Genomic DNA, 21,117 nt, shown 5'->3' on the forward strand with positions numbered 1-21,117 from the left:
TCATAATTGTGTATGACTGAGTATAACCATCTGGCCATGAGGGTTGGCACAGAACCAGGGCCTGGCCAGTTAAAGAACTGGCATTTCTGATCTGTTTTTGATTCAAAGTTGAAACACATGATCTAAGATGAGGCAATGAAAGTCTTCTATCAATCAACTTATGCTAGAAATAACTGAAGTAGAAATTTTGTTTCCAGTCAAATAGGAGATACTCTTTTGTTGTTGGTGACTGTGCTTGCAAAAATCTACCTGAAGATGGATGCAGCACAGATGAAAACAGAACAAAGAGACAGAGAAATGATGATATGTGTAGCTATTCTTCTCTAGTCCAGCTACACTGTCTTTATTTCTATTCTTCTAACGTGGAAGATATGGTCCCTCTTTGGGGTCCTTGCACTTTCCAGGTCTCTCTCTATGATGCTGTTCCATCAGATATCTGTACATCTGGTCTCTCACTTCTTCAAGGTCTTTACATATAAATAAAGAAACAAGAGGCTGTTACTGAAGCTTTCAAACAGCACACATCACCACTTTCCCTGCTTTATGTTTCTTCTTAACACTTATCACTTATTAAAAGGTGTAAAATATGTAAATATAATAAATCATAGGTTCAGCAATTATCTTGTTAAGGGTTGGTTCCCTAATAGAATGAAAGGTGCTTTAAATCAAAATATACTTAATATTTTAATTAGAGAAACAAAATTAGAGGAAAAAATAGAGAAATAAAATTAATTAAATAAAATGCTTAAGATACGTTTAAAAAGATATAGATTGTACAATTTGGGAAAAAAACAAATGAGTTATGCCTTACTCAGAAAGGTTTTGCAATTTGGGGTCATATATATAGAAAATCCAGTTTAAAATGTAATAAGGAAATAAAATGTGCTAAGAGGTAAATGAGTGAGAGTAAACAGGAGAATATAGTATGCTCTGCTTAATAGAAACTTTTATATCCTATTGCAAAGAACTTAGTAGCTAAGAGTGGTATAAGAATAGGAAAAATTTATATCAGTATTACGTGTACATGCACATAAACAGGAGAAATTATCAGCCATTCAAAACTACATGTGCCATTCCTGTGTCACATTTAAAGTGATGGGCTGCTATCTGTATACATACATATATACACATGCAATTATAGTATCTGTATACATACATATATACACACGCAATTATAGTATGACTGTATAATTATCTACTGAAAATTTCAGTTGAAGCAGGACTTAAATTTTTATACTAAGATAGTGATATTCAGACCCTCAGGAAATTGCTGGTGGAAAATTTGTGCAGCAAAATCTTGATTATAGTCTCAATGACATTATACAAAAGTCATTGAAGAATGAGGGATAGCTGAATTTCAAATTTACACTATTAGTGTGTTTAACATTTTTAAATGAGTCAATAAATCATTCAATGTGTCAGTGCATGAATATATACATTTGTATACACTCATGGTTTAATCTATTTGTGAAAACAAATTGCAGAATCAGGCAGATTCTTTACCATCTGAGCCACCAGGAAAGCCCACATTAATAACATTATTAAGAGTAATGCATTTTGAGGTATTGGTATATTTTCAGAAATATCAAGATTCTTTTCATCTTTTCTTCCAATTTTTGAAAATTAATTATTTGAAAAGAGAAAAACCATACCACTTTAATTGATTACTGAAATATACATTAGGCCTCCATGGAGCTGCTCTTTTTATCTGCACTATATTGAAAAGAAATTATTTTCTGTTTGCCTTTAAACTTGTTTCTTTAAAATATAAATCAATCATATTCTAACATAGAATATTTTATTTTAAATAAATCATAATATTTCTATGTTAAGAGGTCAGGAATTAAATAACACATCTTTGTATATCAAAGTATTGAGCACCTTGAAAAATAGGGGACTGTGGGTTCTTTTTTATTTAGTTGGAAGATAATTGCTTTACAATGTTGTGTTGGTTTCTGCCATATGACAACGTGAATCAGTTATGACTTTATAAGTATACATCCCCTGCATTTAGAGCCCCCCTGCCCTCTCCCATCCCATCCCTCTCCGTCACCAGAGAGCACAGTCCTGAGCTCCCTGTGCTATATAGCGGCTTCTCCCTCGTTATCTGCTTTAAACGTGATAGTGTATATGTGTCAATGCTACTTTCTCAACACATCCTGCCTTCTCCTTCCCCCAGTGAGTCCACAAGTTTGATCTCTACATCTGCACCTCTATTCCTTTCTTGAAAGTAACTTTATTAGTATTATTTTTCTAGATTGCATATATGTACATCAATGTATGATCTTTTTTTTCTCTCTTATTTCAGTCTGTATAACAGGTCCTAGGTTCATCAACCTCACTACAGCTGACTTAAATTTGCTCCTTTTTTATGGCAAAATCATAGTCCATTGTATATAGGTACCACTCTTCTTTAGCCATTCATCTGCCAGAGGATATCTAGATCACTTCCAGGCCCTGATTATTGTAAATAGTGCTGCAATGAACACTGGGGCGCATATGACTTTTAGAAGTGCTCTTTTTTCAGGGCATATACCCAATAGTGGGATTGCTGGCTGACATAGTAGTTTATTCCTACTTTTCTTTTTTATTTTTTTTTATTTTGTTTTTTCCAAGAAATCCCCATACTGTTCTCGATAGCGGCCATATCAGTTTACATTTCCACCAACAGCACAAGAGGGTTCCCTTTTCTCCACATGCTCTCTAGCATTTATCGTTTGTAGATTTTTTTTGGTAATGGCCATTCTGACTGGTGTGAGAAGACACCTCATTACAGCTTTAGTTTGTATTTCTCTAATAATAAGCTATGTTGAGCATTTTTAATATATTTATTAGCCATCTTTATGTTTCTTTGGAGAAATGTCTGTTTAGGTCATCAGCCCATTTTCTGATTGGGTTATGTGTTTTCTGATATTGAGCTGTATAAGTTGCTTATATATTTTGAAGATTGATCCTTCATCAGTTACTTCAATTTCAATTATTTTCTTCTATTATGAGTGGTTTTCTAGGGGAAAACCACTAGACCATTCAGGTATGACCTAAATCAAATCCATTATGGCTATACAGTGGAAGTGAGAAATAGATTTAAGGGGCTAGATCTGACAGAGTGCCTGATGCACTATGGACAGAGGTTTGTGACATTGTGCAGGAGACAGGAAGCAAGACCATCCTCAAGAAAAAGAAATGCAAAAAAGCAAAATGGCTGTCTGAGGAGCCTTACAAATACCTGTGAAAAAGAAGAGAAGCAAAAGGCAAAGGAGAAAAAGAAACATACACCTATTTGAATGCAGAGTTCTAAAGAATAGCAAGGGGAGATAAGAAAGCCTTCCTCAGCGATCAATGCAAATAAATGGAGGAAACAATAGAATGGGAAAGACTACAGATCTCTTTAAGAAAATTAGAGATACCAAGGGAATATTTCACACAAAGATGGGCTCAATAAAGGACAGACATGGTATGGACCTAACAGAAGCAAATGCTATTAAGGAGAGGTGGCAAGAATACACAGAAGAACTGTACAAGAAAGGTCTTCATGACCCAGATAATCATGAAGCTGTGATGACTCACACTCACCTAAAGCCAGATATCCTGGAATGTGAAGTCAGGTGGGCCTTAGGAAGTATCACTACAAACGAAGCTAGTGAAGGTGATGGAATTCCAGTTGAGCTATTTCAAATCCTGAAAGATGATGCTGTGAAAGTGCTGCACTCAATATGTTGGCAAATTTGGAGAACTCAGCAGTGGCCACAGGACTGGGAAAGGTCAATTTGCATTCCAATCCCAAAGAAAGGTAATGCCAAAGAGTGTTCAAACTACCACACAATTGCACTCATCTCACATGCTCAAAATTCTCCAAGCCAGGCTTCAGCAACATGTGAACCGTGAAATTCCAGATGTTCAAGCTGGTTTTAGAAAAAGCAGAGGAACCAGAGATCAAATCGCCAACATCTTCTTGATCATCGAAAAAACAAGACAGTTCCAGAAAAAAAAACATCTATTTCTGCTTTACTGACTACACCAAAGCCTTTGACTATGTGGGTCACAATAAACACTGGAAAATTCTGAAAGAGATGGGAATACCAGACCACCTGATCTGCCTCTTGAGAAACCTGTACACAAGTCAGGAAGCAACAGTTAGAACTGGACATGGAACAACAGATTGGTTCCAAATAGGAAAAAAGTATATCAAGACTGTATATTGTCACCCTACTTATTTAACTTATATGCAAAGTACATCATGAGAAACGCTGGGCTGGATGAAGGACAAGCTGGAATCAAGATTGTCGGGAGAAATATCAATAACCTCAGATATGCAGATGACACCACCCTTAGGGCAGAAAGTGAAGAAGAGCTAAAGAGCCTCTTGATGAAAGTGAAAGAGGAGAGTGAAAAAGTTGGCTTAAAGCTCAACATTCAGGAAACTAAGAGCATGGCATCCGGTCCCATCACTTCATGGAAAATAGATGGGGAAACATTGGAAACAGTGGCTGCGTTTATTTTTCTGGGCTCCAGAATCACTGTGGATGGTGACCGCAGCCATGAAATTAGAAGATGTTTGCTCCTTGGAAGGAAAGTTATGAGCAACCTAGACAGCACATTAAAAAGCAGAGACATTACTTTGCCAACAAAGGTCCATTTGGTCAAGGCTATGTTTTTTCCAGTGGTCATGTATGAATATGAGACTTGGACTATAAAGAAAGCTGAGCCCAGAAGAACTGATGCTTTTGAACTGTGGTGTTGGAGAAGACTCTTGAGAGTCCCTTGGACTGCAAGGAGATCCAACCAGTCCATCCTAAAGGAGATCAGTCCTGGGTGTTCCTTGGAGGGCCTGAGTGGAAGCTGAAACTCCAGTACTTTGGCCACCTGATGCGTTGACTCATTTGAAAAGATCCTGATCCCGGGAAAGATTGAGGCCTGGAGGAGAAAGGGACAATAGAGGATGAGATGGTTGAATGGCATCAGTGACACAATGGACATTGGTTTGGGTGGACTCCAGGAGTTGGTGATGGACAGGGAGGCCTGGAGTGCTACAGTTCATAGGGTCGCAAAGAGTCAGACACGACTGAGCGAATGAACTGAACTGAACTCAACTCATTATGAGGGTTATGTTTTTATCTTGTTTATGGTTTCCTTTTCTATGCAAAAGCTTTAAGTTTAATTAGGTCTTATTTCTTTTTGCTTTTTATTTCCATTATTCTAGGAGATGGGTCAAAGAGTACATTGCTGTGACTTATGTCAAATAATGTCAAACTGGCTATGTTTTCCCCTAAGAGGTATAGAGTTTCTGGACTTACACTTAAGTGTTTAATAAATTTTTAGTTTATTTTTGTGCTAGGAAGTGTTTAGCTTCATTGTTTTACATGGAGCTATCAAGATTTCCTGGTGCCATTTGAAGAGGTCGTCTTTTTTACATTGTATATTCTTGACTCCTTTGTCAAATATAAGGTGGCCATAGGTGTGTGGGGTATCTCTGGGTTTTCTGTACTGTTCCATTGTTATATATTTTTTATTTTTGTGCCACTACCATACTGTCTTGATGACAATAACTTTGTTGTATAGTCTGAAGTCAGGTAGGTCGAGTGCTCCTGATCCATTTTTCTTTCTCAAGAATGCATTGCTTATTCAAGATATTTTGTGTTTCCATACAAATTGTATTTTTGTTGCTGTTGTTGTTCTAATTCTGTTAGAAATGCCATTGCTATTTTAATGGGAATTCCATTAAATCTGTAGTTTGCTTTGGGTAGTAATTTTCACTATATTCATTCTTCTAATCCAAGAACATGTTATATTTCTTCGTCTGTTTGTGTTATTTTTTATTTCTTTCATCAATGTCTTACAGTTTTTTGCATAGGGGTCTTTTGTATCTTTAGTTAGGTTTATTCCTAGGCATTTTTAAACCTATTTATTTTTAATTGGAGGATAATTGCTTTACAATATTGTGTTAGCTTCTGCCATACATCAACATGAGTCAGCCATAGGTATACATATGCCCCCTCCCCCTTAAATCCTCCCCCCCCCCCCTTATCACACTCCTCTAGGTTGTCACAGAACACCGTGTTTCATCTCCCTGGATCATATGGCCAATTCCCACTGGTTATCTATTTTACATACGGTAATCAATGTGTTTCAATGCTACTTTCTCAATTTTCCCACACTCTGCTTCCCCTATACTGTCAGTAAGTATGTTTTCTATGCCTGCCTCTTCATTTCTGCCCTGCAAATAGATTCATCAGTACCATCTTTCTAGATGTCATATAAATATGCTTTAGTATATGATATTTGTTTTCTCTTTCTGACTTACTTCACTCAGAACTAGAACAAAGTTTCACAATTTGTATGGAAACATAAAAGAATCTGAATAGTCAAAGCAACCTTGAGAAAAAGAATGGAGCTGGAGGAATCAACCTGCCTGACTTCAGACTATATTAGAAAGCTACAGTCATCAAGATAGTATGGTAACCGTGGTTGTAGGTTTTCCTCTTTCAGTACTTTAAATATACCCTGCCATTCCCTTCTAGACTTTTGAACTTCTGCTGAAAGATCCACTGTTAATTGTATGGGTTTTCCCTCACATGCTTCTTGTTACTTTTCCCTTGCTGCTTTTAATATTCTTTCTTTGTGCTTAACATTTGTGAGCTTGAATAATATGTGTCTCAATGTGTTTCTCCTTGGCTTTAACCTGTAGGAGACTCTCTGAGCTTCTTGGACTTGATTGACTATTTCCTTTCCCATGGTGGGGAAGTTTCAACTATGACTTCTTCAAAAATTTTCTAAGTGCCTTCCTTTTTTTCCTTCTTCCTCTGGGACCCCTTTAACTAGAATGTTGGTGCATTTAATATTGTTCCAAAGGTCTCTGAGGCTGTCCTCAATTCTTTTCATTCCTTTCCCTTTATTCTTCTCTTCAGTAGTTATTTCCACCATTCTATCCTCTAGCTCACTTATCTGTTTCTCTGCCTCAGTTATTCTGCTATTGGTTCCTTCTAGAGCATTTTTTAATTTCAGTAATTGTGTTATTCACCTCTGTTTGCCTATTCTTTATTTCTTCTATGTCCTTGGTGATTGTATCAACTGTGTTAAATGCTTCTTGTATTTTCTCCATTCTATTTTCAAGTCTTCAGTGAATCTTTACTATGATTATTCTGAATTACGTTTCAGGGAGATTACTTATTTCCTTTTCACTTATTTGGTCTTGTGATCTTCTACCTTGCTTTTTCATTTGTAGTGTATTTCTCAGTCTTTTCATTTTTTCCCCTACTTGCTCCACCTGAGATCTCCTTTTCCCAGGCTTTAGGGTTGTATTACTTCTTTCTTTTGATTTTGCCCTTGGAAGGAAATGTTGGCTGGGTGGTTTGTGTTGATTTCTTGTTGAGGATAATGTGCCTGTGTTATGGGAGTTGGGGGAGATCAAGTAGGTAATTACAGCAATACTGGGACATATCCACACGCTTCTGCACATACAGTTATAACCAAAGTGTTCTACAGAAAAGAGTACAGGAATCTGACTTGGTGAGCAAGGGAAACCGGAGGTGCTATCAGCCAACTGAAAGCAGAGTTAGCTAATGCTAGATCTGGAAATCTGAGTATGAACAGAAGGCCAACTGAGAATGTAGCATAGACAGCTCAGCAAATTAACTTACCTGGTGAAAGAATAAAGAGTGAAGGAAAAGGGGGAGAATATAAAAAGAGGGAAAAGAGAAAGAAGAGAAAGGAGGGAAAAGACAAAAGGAGAGGGTGGAGAAGAGGATTAAAGAAAAAGAGAGAGAGAAAAGAAAAACTAGAGGAGCAAAGATGAATAGATATATGTGGAAAAGATTTATATATATATTCAGGAATAGCTACAGCTGGTCAAGAACTATAGGAAAAGCAGTCGAATACATCAAAAACAAAATCCAAAAAACTCATCAAGAAAAAAAAAGTGAGAAAGAGAAAAAAAAAAACACCTTAAAATTAATGTGTTTTTTTCTTTTTTTGACAAGAAACATGAAGACGAAAACTCCACAGCACTACAGAAGGCTAACATGGAGGTGGAAATATGTAGGGTGGGTAAATTGTGTGATTTATAAGAAAAAGAAAAATCTTCAAATGATTTCTTTTTTCTTTTTTTTTTTTTAACCAAGGAAAACTCCACAGCACTGCAAAAGGCTAGTATGACGGTGGAAATATGTTGGGGTCTAAACAGTGTGATTTATAAATGATTTTTTTTTAAATTTTCTCGAGAAGAACAAAGAGGAAAACTCCATAGCACCTCTGAAGGCTAGTGTGAAGGTGGAGATATGCTGGGGGAATAAACAGTTGGTATATAACAGAAAAAAGAGAAAACTTTAAAAAAGGTTCTCAAGGCTGTAGCTCCTGGTTGTGGAGTCTGCCCCTGCGGATGGGGTTGGGTTAGTATCATGTGTGTTTTCCCGGTTGGAGGAGCTTGTGCCTGCGTCCTGGTTGCTGGATCTGGATCTCGTCTCTCTGAAGGGCAGTGCAGTGTCCATAGTAGGTTTTGGAGTGTCTATGGGTTCAGGATGCCTTTGGGCAGTCGTTCTTGCTTTTGTGGTGCTGGGCACATCTATTTCGGCAACTGCTTCAGAGGGGCCCTCTCAGCATATTTGCAGTGCCGCCAGCCCCCTACTTGTCCCTGGGATCATTGCTGGTGCTTCTGTTCCCCTGTCCCACCCTGAGCTGCTGGCAGGAACTTGCTAGGGTGAATCCTTCTGCGTCGCGGTCACTTGTGCGTTCCCTCAGCCCCGGAGCTCACCCTCTGCGTGACGAGGCTTCTGTGCATTTGTCTGAGTCCCCGAGGTCTGCCCTCTGCGTGACGGGGCGTGTATGTATTTGTCTGAGTCCCCGAGGTCTGCCCTCTGCGTTGTGGGCCGTGTGCGTATTTGTCTGAGTCCCACAGGCCTGCCCTCTGCGTCGCGGGGCTTGTGTGCATTTGTCTCCGTCCCCGAGGTCTGCCCTCCGCGTCGCGGGGCGTGTGTGCACTTGTTTCCCCTCACTGCCCGCACTCTCCGTCACTGGGGTTATTTGTTCTTCTTTTGGCTGCGCCAGGAGGGCTGTGTGCGTTGCCCGTCTGTCTGCCTCCTCTCTGTCGGCACCCCAGCCCCGCCCTCTGTGCCAGCTGCTTGTCCCACGCGGCTACCCCGACCTGCCCTCCGTGCTGGAAGGGTTGTCTGCACTGGCTGGGTTTGTATGCCGCCCCACTCTCGGTTCCCTGGGCCCGCCGCCTGTTTGGGGACACGGTCCAGGAGCTGTTAAGGGGCTGAGAAGTGCAGCTTTCTCTGTTTGAAGTGAGGTGAAGTCGCTCAGTCGTACCGACTCTTTGCGACCCCATGGACTGTACCCTGGTAGCCTGTAGGCTCCTCTGTTCATGGTATTTTCCAGGCAAGAATACTGGAATGGGTAGCCATTTCCTCCTCCAGGGAAATCTTCCTGAACTAGGGATTGAACCTGGGTCTCCCTCATTGCAGGCAGACGCTTTACCCACTGCCCTCCAAATCCCTGCTTTGCCTGAATTTCGGAGACTTCAGCCGCTCCCCTTTGGACCCGCCTATGAGAGAATTTCCCTGTGCATGGGAATTCCTGTTTCAGGGTTTCTTTCCTCCCTTGGGGCACAAGGTCCTGCCCAAAATTTCTCCATCTTTTCCCGTTTTATGTCTCCCTCCTCTCTCCTATCTCGTTTCAGGGAACTTAGCCTGTCCCCCTGGAGGCCTGGGGTCTTCTGTGGTCGCCTAGAGCTTGCTTTATAGGAGTTGTACCATGACTTGATGAGTTCCTGAGGTATGTGGAGGAAGGCTGGTGATCTCCCTATCTTACTCCTCCACCATCTTCTTTCATCCCCCACACCCCAGTTCTTCATCATTAAAAATAATATTTGCTGTGGTTTTTGTCCCATATGGTCTTGATTAAGTTGACGAACATTTTTCTATGCCAAATTTTTAGAGAATTTTTACCTTAAATGGGTGTTGAATTTTGTCAAAAACTATGTCTCTATTGAGATGATCATATGATTTTTATCTTTCAAATTACCTTGATGTATCCCATTGATCTGAGTATATTCACGACTCCTTGCATCCCTGTGATAAATCCCACTTGATCCTTTTAATGTGTTGTTGGATTCTATTTGCTAGAATTTTGTTGAGAATGTTTGTACCTATGCTCATTAATGATATTTGCCTGTAATTTTCTTCTGTGACATTTTTGTCTGGTTTTGGCATCAAAATGATGATGGCTTCATAGAGTAAATTTGTGAGAGTATCCCTCTGTGCAAGTTCTGAAAGAATTTGAGCAGGATACATGTTAGCTAGTCTCTAAATGTTTGGTAGAATTTACTTATGAAGACATCTAGTTCTGAACTTCTGTTTTTGGAAGAGTTTTTTTTTTTTTTTAAATCATAGTTTAAATTTCAACGCTCAAGATTGGCTTCTTTGTAATTTTTGTTTCTTCCTGGTTCAGTCTTGTAAAGCTGTACTTTTCTAAAAAATTTGTCCATTTCTTCCAGATTGTCCATTTTATTGGCATAAAGTTGCTCTCAGAAATAAAATGACAGCTCAGACAAATAGAATGGTGGCACTGATCAAGAAGATAAAAAATGTTTAATAAAGACCTAGGAAGTAGTAAAGAATACATGAACAGCAATGAACAACACAATAACAGAAATAAAAGTAAAACTAAGCTAGAGTGAACCAAGAGCGGAATAACTAAGGAAGAAGACTGGATAGGTGAGCTGGAAGATCAAATGGTGGACATATCTTAAGCAGAGCAGAATAAAGAAAACAGAATGTAAAGACATGAAGCAGTCTCAGAGACCCCTGGGACAAGATTATACACAATATTCAAATTATAGGTGTCTTAGAAGAAGAAGAGAAAAAGGCAGGGTATGACAAAATATTAGAGGAAACAATAGTTAAAAATTTCCCTAACATGGGATAGGAAAGAGCCATCTAAGTCCAGCAAACCCAGAGAGTCCCATAAGTCCCATACTCCCTTGGGTAAGTCCAAGGAGAAACATTCCAAGACACATCAATCAAACTAATAAAAATTAAACCCAAAGAAAAAATATTATTAAAAGTAGCAAGAGAAAAGCAATAAATCACATTCAAGGGACTGTCCATAAGGGAGTTTGTTCAATTTATTTTGTTTTTAATAATGACATATATTAAGCAACTATTCCAATAGGATATTTCAACAATGTTCTTGATGTATAGATTGCCAATGAATTTGCTTACCTTTGAGAATGGATTCTGAACCAGTTGTATAAACATAAGTCAATATTTAGATTTACACACAGGCATAGATAAGCACAGTGCTCTTATGCTTCTCAAATTGAATGTGTTCCTTAATCACCTGGGATTCTCGTTAAACACAGATTTTAAATTACGAGGCGTGGTTTAGGGTCTGGATTCTGCATCTTTAGCAAGGGATATCATGCTGCTGTTCCACAGTCTCACTATGAGCAATAACATTTACTTCAATTCAGTTAAGTCTCTCAGTAGTGTCCGACTCTTTGCCACCCCATGGGCTGCAGCATGTCAGACTTCCCTCTCCATCATCAACTTGTAGAGCTTGCTCGGACTGATATCTATCAAGTTGCTGATGCCATCCAACCATCTCATCTTCTGTCGTCCCCTTCACCTGCCTTCAGTCTTTCCCAGCATCAGGGTCTGTTCTTTGCATCAGGTGGCGAAAGCATTGGAAACCCTATAGAAACTATGTTGGAAATCAAAATAGAAACCATCTGATTGGAACTCTTCCAATGAATATTCAGGACACCGTCCTCAGTGATTTTGGAGCCCAGGTAAAGAAAGTCATCACTGTTTCCAGTGTTTCCCCATCTATTTCTCATGAAGTGATGGAACCATTTATTTGATGCCATGAACATTTATTTGACTAAGCATACCACCCGACCTGCCTCTTGAGAAACCTATATGCAGGTCAGGAAGCAACAGTTAGAACAGGACATGGACCAACAGACTGGTTCCAAATAGGGAAAGGAGTACGTCAAGGCTGTATATTGTCACCCTGCTTATTTAACTTCTATGCAGAGTACATCATGAGAAACATTGGGCTGGAAGAAGCGCAAGCTGGAATCAAGATTGCTGGGAGAAATATCAATAACCTCAGATATGCAGATGACACCACCCTTATGGCAGAAAGTGAAGAGGAACTAAAAAGCCTCTTGATGAAAGTGAAAGAGGAGAGTGAAAAAATTGGCTTAAAGCTCAACATTCAGAAAACTAAGATCATGGCATCTGGTCCCATCACTTCATGGGAAATAGATGGGGAAACAGTGGAAACAGTGTCAGACTTTATTTTTCTGGGCTCCAAAACCACTGCAGATGGTTACTCCAGCCATGAAATTAAAAGATGCTTACTCCTTGGAAGGAAAGTTATGACCAACCTAGACAGCACATTAAAAAGCAGAGACATTACTTTGCCAACAAAGGTCTGTCTAGTCAAGGCTATGGTTTTTCCAGTGGTCATGTATGGATGTGAGAGTTGGACTGTGAAGAAAGCTGAGCACCGAAGAATTGATGCTTTTGAAGTGTGGTGTTAGAGAAAACTCTTGAGAGCCCCTTGGACTGCAAGGAGATCCAAACAGTCCATCCTAAAGGAGATCAGTCCTGGGTGTTCATTGGAAGGACTGATGCTGAAGCTGAAACTCCTATACTTTGGCCACCTCATGCGAAGAGCTGACTCACTGGAAAAGACCCTGATGCTGGGAGGGATTGAGGGCAGGAGGAGAAGGGGACGACAGAGGATGAGATGGCTGGATGGCATCACCGACTCGATGGGCATGAGTTTGAGTAAATTCCGGGAGTTGGTGATGGACAGGGAGGCCTGGCGTGCTGTGATTCATGGGGTCGCAAAGAGTCGCACACGACTGAGCGACTGAACTGAACTGAACTGAATATGTAATACGTTTTCACCCCAAAGTTCTTTATATGATTTCTTTATTGTTATCTTCTGTTTAATATTGCAGAAGAAAAAGCTTAAAATGTCATGTTTCCCAGTCTTCTTGTTGTTATTCCTGAATAATTTATTTCCTTATGAAGAAAATATTAGTTTTCTTTATTTTGAAGTCATTAACTAATTCTTCCTGTTAGTCAAATAGAGAATCAAACTAAAGAATCAAACTTTTCAATCTAAAGAATTAAGAAACTTTCCAATCTAAAGAATCAAACTTTACAATTTTTTCCTTAATTCTATTTGAATATGTTTCTATTCTTTTTCAGTGTTGTGCAATTTCATTGGATTGTGAGAGCCTGTATTTCAGATTGCCTGTTTTTTTGTTTATTGTGTTGTTTTTTTTCTCTTGAGTTCTAAGAGAATTCCAGAAACATGACTTTTTAAAATCTTTCACCATTTCGCATTTAGTAACTTTGTATTATCTTCATGTTTCCTTACTTCTTTTTTTTGTAATTATCCTAGTGAGGGAACTAGTATTACTTTGTTTCTGATAGATTAATTTTTTGATAAATGTGATATTAAAATAAAAAGCAAACAAATATATATTATGTATAATTTTATTGCTCATTTGTATACATTTCTTAATTATTTTATTTTTGTAAACACTCATTGGTTTGAACCAATTCTTCAATAGGTTATGGTATATTTGATTCCATAGGTAGAATAATTATTGAAATTCTGGAACTCCTGAGGTAATACTATAGAGACTTCTGCTTGTTACAACTGCTGACTCTTAAAGAGAATAACCTTCTGATTATTAAAGATTCTAATCAGGAAAGAACAACACTAATGGGTTTTTGTTCCTTTTGACTACTTCTTTGAAGGGCAGTTCCACAACTGTGACATTCATATCCATATTAGAATCATAACATGAGAGAAAAACCTTACAGTGAATAGTTATGGGGAGCGGGTGATGTCCCACTCTTTCTACTCAACTGGGCATTTGTGCATGCACAGTTCAGCTTTTGGTGTTTTGTTTTGTTTTGTTTTGTATTTATTAGCTTTTTAAAATTTATTTTTTATTGAAGGAAAATTTCTTTACAGAATTTTCTTGCTTTCTGTTAAAGCTCAACATGAATCAGCCATTCATTTATTCATGAATATTTGAATCAGGTATACATATATCCCATCCCTTTGGAAACTCCCTCCTATCTCCCTCCCTATCCCGCTCCTCTAGGTTGATACAGAGACCCTGTTCGAGTTTCCTGAGCCATACAGCAAATTCCTGTTGGCTATCTATTTTACATATGATAGTTTAAGCTTCTATGTTACTCTTTCCATATGTCTCACCCTCTCCTTCTCCTCGTGTCCATAAGTCTATTCTCTATGTCTGTTTCTCCCTTGCTGCCCTGAAAATAAATTCTTCAGTGCCATTTTTTCTAGATTCTGTATATATGCGTCACAATACAATATTTATCTTTCTCTTTCTGGCTGACTTCACTCTGTAAAATAGGTTCTAGATTCATCCACCTTATTATAACTCACTCAAATGTGTTTCTTTTTTATAGCTGAGTAATATTCCATTGTGTATATATACCACAACTTCTTTATCCATTCATCTGTCAGTGGACATCTAGGTTGCTTCCATGTTCTAGCTATTGTAAATAGTGCTACAAGGAACAATGGGATACATGTGTCTTTTTCAATTTTGGTTTCCTCAGGGTATACGCCTAGGAGTGGGATTACTGGGTCATATAGTGGTTTTGTTCCTAGTTTTTTAAGGACTCTCCGTACCATCTTCCATAGTGGCTATCTCAATTTATGTTCCCGCCAACAGTTCAAGAGTGTTCCCTTTTCTCCACACTCTTTCCAGCATTTATTGTTTGTATTTATTTATTGACATTTTGGTGATGGCCATTCTGACCAGTGTGAGGTGATATCTCATTTTAGTTTTGATTTGCATTTATCTAATAATGAGCAATGTTGAGTATCTTTTCATGTGTCTGTATGTCTTCTTTGGAGAAATGACAGTTTAGGTCTTTTTCCCACTTTTTGATTGGGTTGTTAGGTTTTCTGGTATTGAGTAGTATGAACTGCTTATGTATTTTGGAAATTAATCCTTTGTCAGTTGTTTCATTTGCTATCATTTTTGCCCATTATGAGCGTTGTCTTTTCACCTTACTTATAGTTTCCTTTCCTGTGCAAAAACTTTTAAGTTAAATCAGGTCCCACTTGTTTACTTTTGTTTTTATTTCCATTACTCTAGGAGGTGGGTCATAGAAGATCTTGTTTTGATTTATGTCATCGAGTGTTCTATGTTTTCCTCTAAGAGTTTTATAGTTTCTGGTCTTACATGTTGATCTTTAATCCATTTTGAGTTTATATTTGTGTATGGTATAAGGAAGTATTCTAATTTTGCTATTTTACAGTAGCTATCCAGTTTTCCCAGCACCATTTATTGAAGAGGCTGTCTTTGCCCCATTGTATATTTTTGCCTCCTTTGTCAAAAATAAACCCATAGGTGCATGGGTTTATTTCTTGGCTTTATATCTTGTTGCATTGGTCTATATTTCTGTTTTTGTGCCAGTATCATACAGTCTTCATGATTGTAACTGTGTAGTATAATCTGAAGTCAGGAAGGTTGATTCCTCCAGCTCCATTATTCTTTCTCAAGACTGTCTTGGCTACTTGTGTTCCCAAACGAATTGTGAATTTTTTGTTCTAGTTCTGTGAAAAATGCCATTGATAATTTGATAGGGATCACATTGAGTGTGTAGATTGTGTTTAGTAGTAGACATTTTCACAATATTGATTCTTTTCATTGCAATGGTGAAGGGGATTGATTCCTTAATTTCTCTTTCAGATTTTTCATTCTTAGTACATAGAAATGCAAGTGATTTCTCTGTATTGATTTTGTATCCTGCAACTTTGCTAAATTCACTAATTAGCTCTAGTAATTTTCTGATACTATCTTTAGGGTTTTCTACGTACAGTATCATGTCATCTGCAAAGAGTGAGAGCTTTGCTTCTTCCTTTCTGAACTGGATTCCTCTTATTTCATTCTCTTCTCTGATTGCTATAGCTAGGACTTGCAGAACTATGTTGAATAATAGTGGTGAATGTGGACACCCTGGTCTTGTTCCTGACCTTAGGTGGAATGCTTTCAGTTTTTCACCATTGAGAATAATGTGTGCATAAACTTATCATATATGGCTTTTGTTGAGGTAGGTTCTTTCTATGTCCATTTTTTGAAGAGTTTTAATCATGAATGAATGATGAATTTTGTCAAAGGCTTTTTCTTTTTATTGTATGGTTTTTATCGTTCAGTTTGTTAATATGCTGTAACACATTGATTGATTTGCATATGTTGAAAAATCCTTGCATCCCTGGAATACACCCAACTTGATTATGGTGTACGAGCTTTTTGATGTGTTGCAGAATTCTGTTTGATAAAATTTTGTTGAGGAGTTTTGCACCTATGTTCATCAGTGATATTTGCCTATATCTTTCTTTTTTTGTGTTGTCTTTGTCTGGTTTTGGTATCAGGGTGATGGTGGCCTTGTAGAAAGAGTTTGGAAGTGTTTCTTCCTCTACAAATTTTTGAAAGAGTTTTAGAAGGATAAGCATTAGCTCTTCACTAAATGTTTGATTGGATTCTCCCATGAAGACACCTGGTTCTGGGCTTTTGTTTTTGGGAGACTTTTTATCACAGCTTCAACTTCAGGGCTTTTGATTGGGTTGTTCATAATTTCTATTTCTTTCTAGTTCAGTCTTAGAAGATTGAACGTTTCTAAGAATCTGTCCATTTCTTCCAGGTTATCTATTTTATTGCCATATGGTTGTTCATAATAGTCTTTTATGGTCCTTTGTATTTCTGCATTGTCTGTTATAATCTCTCCTTTTTCATTTCTAATTTTCTTTATTTGATTCTTCTCTCTTTTTTCATGATGAGTAAGGTTAAAGGTTTGTCAACTTTATTTATCTTCTCAAAGAACCAGTTTTTACTTTTATTAATCTTTACTATTGTTTCTGTCATTTCATTTTCTCTTATTTCTGCTTGGATCTTTATGATTTCTTTTCTTCTACTAATTTTGGGTTTTTATTTTTTTGTTGTTGTTCTTTTTCCCCAGTTGTTTAAGTTAACTTGTCTAGTCAATGTTTTTTTTTTTGTTTTGTTTCTTGAAGTAGGATTGTATTGCTATAAACTTCCCTCTTAGAACTCCTTTTGCTGCATCCCATAGGTTTTGAGTTGTCATGTTTTCATTATCATTTGTTTCTAGAATTTTTTTTATTTCCCTTTTGATTTCTTCAGTAACCTGTTGGTTATTTAGAAACGTGTCATTTAATCTCCATTTGTTTGAGTTTCTTACAGTTTTTTTTTTTTTTTCTTATAACTGGTATCTAGTCTCATAGCATTGTGATTGAAGATGCTTAATATGATTTCAATTTACTTAAATTTACTGAGGTTTTATTGGTGACCCAAGATGTGGTCTATGCTGGAGAATGTTCATGTGCACTTGAGAAAAAGGTGTATTCTTTTGCATTTGGGTGGAATGTTCTGAATATATCAATGAAATGCATCTCATCTAATGTATCATTTAAGATGTGATCCTTATTAATTTTCTCTTTTGCTGATCTGTCCCTTGGTGTGTGAGAGGGATGCTAAAGTCTACTACTATTATTATGTTACTGTCAATTTCTTCTTTTATATCTGTTAGTGTTTGTCTTATGCACTGAGGTGCTCCTATGTTGGGTGCATAGATAATTACAATTGTTATGTCTTTCTCTTGGATTGATCCCTTGATCATTATGTAGTGTCCTTCCTTATCTCTTGTAATCTTCTATATTTTAAAATATATTTTGTCTGATATGAGGATTGCTACTCCAGCTTTCTTTTGCTTCCTATTTGCATGGAATATGTTTTTCCATCTTCTCACTTTCAGTCTATATGTGTCTTGAGGCCTGAAGTGGGTTTCTTGTGTGCAGCATATATATAGGTCTTGTTTTTTTTTTCTTTTTTTTTTAACCCATTCAGCCAGTCTGTGACTGTTGATTGGAACATTTATTCCATTTATATTTAAAGTAATTATTGATATATATTGGGGTTTATTTTGTAGATATATATATATTTTTTTTCTTTTCTTGTATTTCTTGACTATATAAGTCCCTTTAACATTCGTTGTAAAGCTGGTTTTGTGGTACTGAATTATTTGAAATTTTGCTTTTAAATTAAAAAAAAAAAAAAGCAAAATTTGCTTTTTTATTTCTCCATCAATTTTGAATGAGATCCTTGCTTTTTAGATTTTTTCTTTTCAGTACTTTAAAAATATCCTGCCATTCTCTTTTGGCCTGCAGAGTTTCTGCTGAAAGATCTGCTGTTAAGCACATGCAATTTCCCTTGTATGTTACTTGTTGCTTCTCCCTTGCTGCTTTTAATATTTTTTCTTTGTGTTTAGTCTTTGTTAGTTTGATTAGTATGTATCTCGGTGAGTTTCTCCTTGGATTTACCCTGTATAGGACACTTTAGGCCTCTTGGACTTGATTATTTGCTTTTCCATGTTGGGAAAATTTTCAACTATAATCTCTTCAAAAAATTTTCATGTCCTTTCTTTTTCTCTTCTTCATCCAGGACCCCTATAATTCAAATATTAGTGTGTTTGACATTGTCCCAGAGGTCTCTGAGACTATCCTCAGTTCTTTTCATTCTTTTTACTTTATTCTGCTCTTCAGAGTTTATTTCCACCATTTTATCACTGATTCATTCTTCTGCTTCCAATATGCTGCTATTGATTCCTTCCAGAGTATTTTTAATTTCAGTGTCTGTGGTGTTTGTCTCTGTATGCTCATTCTTTAATCCTTCTAGGTCTTTGTTAATTGATTCTTGCATTTTCTCCATTTTGTTTTCAAGGGTTTTGATCATCTTTATTGTCATTATTCTGAATTAATTTTCAGATAGTCTGTCTATTTCCTCTTCATTTATTTGGTCTTCTCTGTTTCTACTTTTTTCCTTCATTTGTGTAGCATTTCTCTACCTTTTTATTTTTTAACTTACTGTTTTTGAGGTCTCCTTTACCCAGGCTTCAAGGAAAGTTGAATTCTTTCCTTGAAGAAGGTTGACTTCTTTCTTCTTTTTAATTTCTGCTCATGTAAGGTGGGTCCAGTGGTTAGCGTAAGCTTCATATAGGGTGAGATTTAGACTGGTTTTTGATTGTTTGTTTTCCCCCTAATGGACAAGGCTGATTGAGGTGATAATCCTGTCTGCTGATGACTGTGTCTGTATTTTTGTTTTGTTTGTTGTTTTGATGACACTTCCTGCACAATGTGCTTCTGGTGGTTGGGTGATACTGGGTCTTGTATTCAAGTGGTTTTGTTTGTAGGTGTTCTCACTGTTTGATACTCCCTAGGGTTAGTTCTCTGGTAGTCTAGGGTCTTGGAGTCAGTTCTACCACTACAAAGGCTCAGGGCTTGATCTGGTCAGGAATGAAGATTCCAAAAGTGGTTTGTTATGACATTAAGTAACATTAAAATAAATATCCAAAAAGGAGAAACCAAAGGTGAACCCCAGACAAATGGCAGTTGCAAAATCAGGCAAATAAAAATTGAAATAATGCAAAATGCACATGTATGTATACACCCATGAGCAAAGTAAAAACAGTCCTACAAATGTAAAGCACAGTAGATTGACCCAGGAAACAAAGGAAATAAAAAATTATATTGACCAGTTAAGAACAAAACTAACTAAAGCACAAACTGGAAAATAAAAGTAAAGCAAGATGCTAATTCAGGAATAAAGCAATGAAAATGAAACTAACAAATATTTTGAGAGGGAAGGAAAGAAAGAAATAATAGGCATGCAAATTTAAATAGAGGTAGAAGAAGAAGATTTACATACATTAAAGATTAATTGCAAGGGGAAAAGAACAATAGGAAAGGAAAACAAAGGAATAAATATAGAAAAAGTATAATAGGTTTAATTTTTTTAATTAAAAATAAAAGAGAGAAAAGAAAAAACAACAGCAGCAATAATAACAAAAACAACAACAACAAACAAAAAGGAAAACTCCACAGAACTGCAAAAGCTCAATGTAGAGGCAAGTGTTTACAACAGCAGTAAAACTGTGACTCAGAGAAAAAAACAAATAAACAAACTCAAAAGCTTAACTGGATTTCACAGTGCCAATAAAATTGACAACTACAACAGAGGGGCAAAAAATGAAAAAAAAAAAAAATCAAAAGAATGTGCAGAACAAGTCAAAACATAAAATAATGAATGCTTTCCTTGAGTCACTGCTGTCAGAGTCCTTTCCCTCGCTGGGTGTCATTGTCAACCTCACCTCCCTAGGATACCCTCCAACATTGTGATGAGCTCTAGACCTGCTGTGGGGACAGCTCAGATTCTAATCTGGTCCTCCTCCTGTGTGTTCTTGCCTCCAAGGCCCACAGCTATCAGAACTAGTGTGTTTTCTTTTATGGGAACTTTCAATGGCCTTTTATATATTCCATAGACACAGAGTCTGCCTAGTTGATCATGTGGATTTAATCTGCAGCTTCTACAACTGGTAGGAAGGTTTTGGGTCTTCTTCCTCAGCCACACTACCCCCCTTGGTTTCAATTGTGGTTTTATTTCCACCTCTACATGTGGGTTGTCCACTGGGCCGTGCTCCTGAGGCTGCCCTGGAGGACTCGGGTTTGCCCCTGTGAGGGCCAGGTGTGGAGAAGGTGCAGCTGCTTGGGTGGCAGGGTTCTGGCAGCACCAGGTACTCAGGGGGGTTGGCAGCTAAGGAAGCAGGAAATACAGTGCTCTAGAAGGGTATGGTGACCAGTATTGTCCAATACACTCAAGTATTCTTGCCTGGAGGCCTCCCTCCCTGACAGAGAAGCCTGGCAGGCCACAGTCTACAAGGCTGCCAAGAGTTGGACATGACCAAGTGACACTATGCACATAGACACAAAACATTTTTTACCTGCGGCAGCTCTGCCTCAATGAGAGTTAAGCATGAAGGTGGTGCAGCTGCTTGGCTTCTGGAGATCCTGGAGGTGCTTAGTGTGAAAGGACATGCACTGCCTCTGCTGCAGGAGTTATGGCCCTATCAGAGTCTTTTTTTGAGCCTCTTGTAGCTGGTGATCAGAAGCCCTCTGTGGCCAGTCTTTCTCCATAGCTCTGCCTGTTCAGGCACTTAGAGGGCTCCCTTGCCTGGGATCCTTCTATGTTGTTCAGTG

Source organism: Dama dama, chromosome 5 (genome assembly GCF_033118175.1).
Source record: "Dama dama isolate Ldn47 chromosome 5, ASM3311817v1, whole genome shotgun sequence".
Taxonomy (NCBI): domain Eukaryota; kingdom Metazoa; phylum Chordata; class Mammalia; order Artiodactyla; family Cervidae; genus Dama; species Dama dama.